The sequence below is a fragment of the Coenobita brevimanus genome, chromosome 96, assembly GCF_032717465.1.
Source record: "Coenobita brevimanus isolate Jiangsu-jjx chromosome 96, ASM3271746v2, whole genome shotgun sequence".
NCBI classification, from domain to species: Eukaryota; Metazoa; Arthropoda; class Malacostraca; order Decapoda; family Coenobitidae; genus Coenobita; species Coenobita brevimanus.
The window spans coordinates 14939935-14947562 of NC_137049.1; positions in this window are offsets into that span (position 1 = coordinate 14939935).

A 7628-nucleotide genomic window follows, 5' to 3' on the forward strand; every position below is an offset into this window, starting at 1 on the left:
CATCACAAGCAACAAGAGAGGCAGGAGAGCGAGATGAAGTAAGGTGTAGCGGCCTGGCACTCAACTAAACCTGTACCGAGTTCAACCCTGTTTCGGTCCATTTCTTTTGTCATTCGCTACATATCCTTTCTCCTTTTTTCGTTTTTGTTTAATCAGTGTTTATATCTTACTCTTCTTACACGCGTTTTCTCCTTTTCCTCCTTTCTTTCTCTTTTTGATCTTTTTATCTTTTTTTTACATTTTTCGTTGCTTTCGCATTATTTTTCTTAACTTTGTTCTCTCACTCGGTTTGTCACCATTTTATTTTATTTATTTTTTTTGTCATTTTCTTTTCCTCCTTTCATTTTCTCCCTCCATCATAGTCTGTCATAACGTGCCACACGGGCAGCAGGAGGTGAGATGAAGTGAGGTTAACATCATCATTATCATTTCCGTCATGTTGCATAAAATTTCTTGGCGTTCAATAGTATTATAAGTCTACTATTGTTGTACATCCTCCTGTCCCATAGCACTTCTTCATGACTATTACTATATTCTAGACTCGTTTCAGTTACAGCTCAGTATTCAAGATGGAGAGATGGCAGTGTTGTGCCAAGATAAAAATGTACAGAGTATTAAAGCATTATAAACAAAAGCAAGATGGGTAGGAGGCGATATGGAGGAAAGGTAGTAGCGGCTGACACTACTACACGTGTCCCTACCTGCCATCTACGCCGCCCACACCTCCTGCCACCACTTATAACTGTTGACTTTTTACTTGTTCTCTTCTTCCTTTCTGGTTTCAAACTTCTTGAATTCTCTCATTACTGTTTTTTGTTCTTTGGCCTCTCTTTGGTTCCCTTCTTTGTTTTCTTTTTATTCTTTTTCATGTTACTCTTGTAATGTTTCTGTTACACTCGATAGCGTTCGTTTGCCATATCATTTTTTCTTTATTTCTTCTTTTCCTACTTGTTCCTTTGTCTTTTATATGCTTATTCGCTTCCCCTTTTGCTTCTTTTTTCTTCCATAATTTCTCTTTCTTCCTCCTTAAGTTATTGTTCTTTTCTGTTTGTTTCTCATTTTTAGACACTTCCGTTTTTCTTATTCATCCTTTTTCATAGTAACCATTTATATTACATCACAGCCTACAAAGGAGAGTTAAGAGGCGATATAAGTGTAAAAAGGTTGTCGTTACAGCTAAATCTGATATACATCACAACCACCATTATCATCACCACCACCATCATCCCATAACCACCATTAATATCCATGAAATTAGCAAATGTTCTCAACAAATGCCTAAAACTAAATCCAACCTCAGTTTTTCCATCATCATCATCATCATCCATAGCCACTTCCTCACCACCATGGTCAGGTACTTTGATCTGGGCAGTATATTACATCATTAGAAGCTACAAAAGGCAGGAGACGAGATGAGCGTAGGTGGAGCGGCCTGAGCACTCAACTACACTCTGTACCCAGTTAACACCCACCACCACACCGTGTTCCTTTTTTATTTCAATCTTTATTCCCCCCCTCCCCGGTCTCTCTGTGGTTATGCGTAATTTTTTGTTTTTTTACCTCTCGGCTTTTTCTTATTCTTCCTTTTCCTGTCTTCGTTTGATCGCACTTTTTGTATATTAGATCTTTTTTCTTTGTATTTCTTTTTCTTATTATGTATATTTTTCTCTAATCTATCTCCCTTTCCTTTTCTTTCTTCATTCATTGAATTCTTTTTATAAATTATTTTCATCCTTCTCTTGCACAGCGTAGTAATACATCATCACAAACTACGAGAGGTGGGAGGCGATAGGAAATAAAATTTCTATCATTAGTACCAAACTACTTTACCGGCGCTATCATCATCACCATCGTCATTATCATCATCGCTGGGATTGCTATCCCTTTTATCATCATACCCACCATCACAGTGACTGTCATCATCGCTGGGATCACTATCCCTTTTATCATCATACCCACCATCACAGTCACTGTCATCATCATCGCTGGGATCACTATCCCTTTTATCATCATAGCCACCATCACAGTTATTGTCATCATCATTGCTGGGATCACTATCCCTTTTATCATCATATCCACCATCACAGTTATTGTCATCATCATCGCTGGCATCACTATCCCTTTTATCATCATATCCACCATCACAGTTATTGTCATCATCATTGCTGGGATCACTATCCCTTTTATCATCACATCCACCATCACAGTTATTGTCATCATCGCTGGGATCACTATCCCTTTTATCGTATCCACCATCACAGTCACTGTCATCATCATCATCTACAAATATTAAGGCAATAAATGATAGCATCGCAAGCTACAAGAAGGTAGGAGGCGAGATGAAATTAGGTGGATCGGCCTGGCACACTTCTACAGGTGTAACAAGTTCAAGCTTTTGCATTTTAATTTTTTTTTTTTTTTTTTTTTTTTTTTTTTTTTTTTTTGCTAAAGATTTCATGTTCCTTCTCGTTTTCATTGTCTTTTCATTTTCATTTTGTTTTTCACTCGTTTTCTCTCTTTCTTCTCTTCACCATCGTAGTTAATCATCCTCCAGTCAGTTAGCATCAGAATCGACTTAATCATCTTTATCAGTACGAATGTCATTATTATTATTATTATTATTATTATTATTAATATTGCTGCCACCACCACCACTACCACCTTATTCATCATCATCATCATCATCCATTAACTAAAAAATCGACTTATTCACTAATACCAATATCATCATCATCGTTCTCTAAACAGTTAACATATAATCGACTAATCATCTTCACTAATGCCAATATCCTCCTCCTTTTAATTACATGTATCAGATGACTTGCAGCAGTATATCAGGGCATCACAAGGTACAAGAGTGGTAGGAGACAAGATGGAGTAAGGTGTAGCGGCCTGAGACTACCACAGGTGTACCCAGTTCAACCCTGTGCCAGACCACGCACACTCTCCTTCCTTTCCATCCTTTCTACTTCACCTTTTACTTTTGTTGCCTTTCTTTATTATCTGCATTTCTCACTTCTTTCCTTCCGTCTCCTCCCGTTTCCTTTGTGTTCTTTATCGTTTCTCGTGTCTTTCTTTACTATATTAGAAACATTCAGAAGCTATAAAAGAGGCAGGAGCGAAACGAAGTCAGGTGCAGCGGCCTGGGAGTCTACTACACCTGTACTGAGTTAACACCTTTACCATTTATAACGCATTTTATTTCTTTACCCTTTCCTGCCTTTATTTCACGTTTGGCTTCATTTTTGTCATCCTTTTCCCTTTCTCATTCTGTCTTTTTATCCCTTTTATTTTTCTGTTCATCTATTTTTCTTTTCATTTTCTGTTTTTTTCTTTCATTATATTTTTCCCTCCATCGTCTTTCTCTCCTTACTTTCTTTACTATATTTTTTACATCAATAAAGCAACAAGTGAAGTAGGAGCCAAGGTGAAGTAAGGTGCAGTGATCTGGGACTCTTATAAAGGTGTCTTCAGTTCCAACCATCACTACTGCTGCGCTCCTCCTAGGTTTTCTTTCTCATTTCCTTTTTTCTTTCTTGTTTTCCGTTTTTCTTCGCTTTGCTGTTCTTCTCTTTCGTTTTCTTCTCAGTTCTTTTTTAATCCTTTGTTTGTAATTTTTGTCATTTCTTTTTATCTTTTCATTTTATTTTCCTCTTCTCTTCCATTCTTTTTTATTTCCTTTATTAATTTGTTCATTTTCCACTTGCTAAGTTTTTTTTTTCTAATGTTCATTGTTTCCCGTTCTCTATTTATCTATCCATCTAATCTATCCATGTATCTGTTTATCTGTCGTTATCACCACCAGCAGCACCATAGTTACAAGATATCTAGGCTACAATATTATCACCACAAGCAACAAGAGAGGCAGGAGGCGAGATGCAGTAAGGTGGAGCGGCCTGGCACTCTACTACACCTGTACCCAGTTCACACCTTCACCCTTCCTACCAGATCTCGCCTTTTCTTGCTATTTTTCACCCATTTCTATTTACATGTTTTTTTTTTTTTTTTTTTTTTTTTTTTTTTTTTTTTTTTTTTCATATCCTATCTCGTCTTCTTTCTTGCTCATTTTCGTGGCATTAGTATGTTGTCCAATTTACGTTGCTTCTCAGGATGCCATGACTCACTCTGAACTGAATACAATCGTTTGGCGGCAGCTGGAATACAATACTGGAAAGTAAAATAGACACAGTATTATATACAGACAGAATGGCTGAGAGAAACAGAGTAAGAGAAAGTATCATGAGTATATTACGTAAGGTATTATAAAGTATATGATGAAAATAGATATAATTAAAAGAATATGAAAAATAAAAAGAATGATAGTAGTAGCTTAATATTTGTATCCCCAGCCTTAACATGACCCTGGTGGACTGCTGTGGTGAATATTTTGTTTGATATACAGAACGACACTACGACTACAATTTATGGTAAGAAGTGGAATATTAATATAGGGAAAAACTGCTTTACCTGTAGATGAACAGTCTAATAAACTACAGCAGCAGTGCAAGGAGTATGGCTACAATACAAACTTGTCAGGATAAATATTTGTATAGTCAATAAGTAATGGCGTGTGTTTAATGCAATGGAATATACTACAGCAACAGTGGTTAGTGCAAGAACTATAGATACATTACAAACCTGGCTGGGATAAATATTTGTAGACTCTAGTCAATAAGTAATGGCGTGTGTTTATTTGCAGGCTGACGTGTATCCTGACGATAGTCACACGAGTACAGTCAGCCTCGTCTTTCGCGGTACTCCACTTTGCCGGCTCCGGTTTTTCCCGTGAGTAAACCATCACAAATGCACAAGTTTAAGCTGTGCCTCTTGGCAGAATTTAGCAAAGTGTGTTGGTAAATCATCTCAAAATACACTTTAAACAAGTATATAGTAATGGGTTCTGGTGATAAGCATGGCCACTACAAAGGATTTTAGGCCATTACATAGTAAATTATGGCTGTGGCAGACATTTTATAAAGGTGTCATTACTTGGCGGAACAGGTTTTCGTGGGTGTGCATGTAACGTAACCCCCATAAAAAACCAGCCCTTACCCTACTTATCTGTGACAGTATTCTGACATTGTGTGTGGTCTTATTATAACAGCTGTAGATTACAGATTTCATTAGTCCGTTCGTCCGTCATCCAATCCTACTTCGCCCCATGAGGAGCGTAGGAGCCTGGGGCTAGGCAAGGTGGTCCTGACATTTAAGTTGAGAGTGACCAGCTTCACTCATCCCTGAGTGGCATCACATGAGCAATAAACCGCAACCACCCCTTGGATATAAACCTTCACCGGGTCAATCTGATTGGAGAGCCTTAATTATCCCCTAAACCAGGCGCCATAATTTGGTTATATGGTTACCACCCAGCGTAGTAAATGGTTTCTTGTTGTACTGGAAACCATTTGGCTTGTCACTCAGTGTAGAGTCACCTCCAGGCAGAAGGAAGAGGAAAGAATGAAGGAACAAAAGACAGAAGAGAGAGTATAAAGTCACCCCTTAGGCAGAAGGACGAGGAAAGAATGAAGGAAAGACAGAAGAGGATAGAAGGAAAGTAGGATGGAGGAGAGGAAAGAGCAGACACCTGAGAGCAGCACTACATCAAGTGAGTGGATGGTGAGCGACCCCACTCACCACAAACATACTGTACAGTATTTCATTTCTGCCTCTCCTAAAGAAACTTTTTTTTTTTTTTTTTTTCTACGAACAGGGTATTTTTCTTTCTCCTGCCTTTTGTTCGGAGGGTGTGGTGGGCAAGGGAACGTCTTTTCCTGTTCTATACGTTTCTCTTTTTTTCCTCAACAGATAATACGGATAGGAAGCCAGTAGGCTTCCTGTTATCTGTTCTTCCTATGTACTACAGGACATAATCTGTACATTTATAACATCCACCACTAACACCACCACCACCACCACCACCATCATCATCATCATCATGGTAACTCTCAGCACCACCACCACCATCATCATCATCATCATCATCATCATCATGGTAACTCTCAGCACCACCACCACTGGCTACATTAGATCAAAGCCACCACTATATAACGCCATCACAAGCTAGGACAGAGGTAGGACACAAGATGCAGTAAGGTGGAGCGGCCTGGCACACTACTACACCTGTACCCAGGCCAACTCTTTGGTCTGACCGTCTACTTTTATTCCTTCTCTTCTCTTTCACATTTTACTTCATTTCTCTTTATTTTGCACATTTCTCACTTTCTTTCTCCTTGTCTTTCTTTTGCCCTTTATTTCTTTCTTTTTCCTTTGTTTTCACTATAGTACAGCATCACAAGCTACGAGAGGTCGCTGCAACGAAGCCATCGACGTCCAACTCTAGGTGCTGCCTCATTTGCTGATCATCATCATCATTATCATCATTACATGCACAAAAGTCATCATTATTACTACTATAATCATCATCTGTACATGCATATAGGTCAACATCACCATCATAATCATCATCATCATCATCTTTACCTACAATAAAGGTCATCATCGCCACCGTAATCATCATCATCATCGTTTGCTGCACAGAGGTCATCATCGCCACCGTAATCATCATCATCATCAACATCATCATCGTTACCTGCACAGAGGTCATCATCACCACCGTAATCATCATCATCATCCTTTCCCCCTACTATATAAGCGATGGGCACTGTGTTGGATCCAGAATCCTAAAAGGAAGAGGGAACCAGGAGATTATTATACTCTTATAAAAGCTGTTTAGTCACACACACACACACACACACACACACACACACACACACACACACACACACACACACTGATACCTGTTATTTAGTAAAGCCTCTTCACAAACCATACCAACACTCACACAACTGTTATTCAGTGACTCATTCATCAAGTACTGTTAACACACACACAATTTTTAATTGCTGATTTACAATATTCACCAAACACCCACACAATTACTATTAAGTGATTCACATATATTCACCAAACACCAACACCCACACAATTACTATTAAGTGATTCACATATATTCACCAAACACCAACACCCACACAATTACTATTCACTGATTCACATATTTTCACCAAACACCAACACCCACACAATTACTATTCACTGATTCACATATATTCACCAAACACCAACACCCACACAATTACTATTCACTGATTCACATATATTCACCAAACACCAACACCCACACCAGCTCACGTCTGTTCTGCCTCCCAACACTTACATAAACCATTGTCTTTTTTCGCCTCATTTGTTAGGAATCTGTTATGGTTTGTGTACAGTTGCGGACAAAAATATTGATCGACCTGCTTTATATTTATCTGAAACCCAGTGTTTTGATCTTTCAAGTTTAACTAGTTTTTCAGAATATTATATGGTATACACGTTGAATAATTGTTCAACTGAAAATTTGAGCGATATTATCAGCTACAAATGTACGGTTGATTAACAAAAAATCGAGCAGGATGGGTGCGATGATATCCAAGCTGTTCGATATAGCTTGTGAATCTTCTGTTTGTCTGTCTATCTATCTATAGCCAGACGCCTTAATCCCTTCAAGGGAGGGCCACAACCAAATCGCCCCCACGCCCCCCTGTCCATTGCCATTTCCGTTGCCCTGTCCCCCAACTTACACC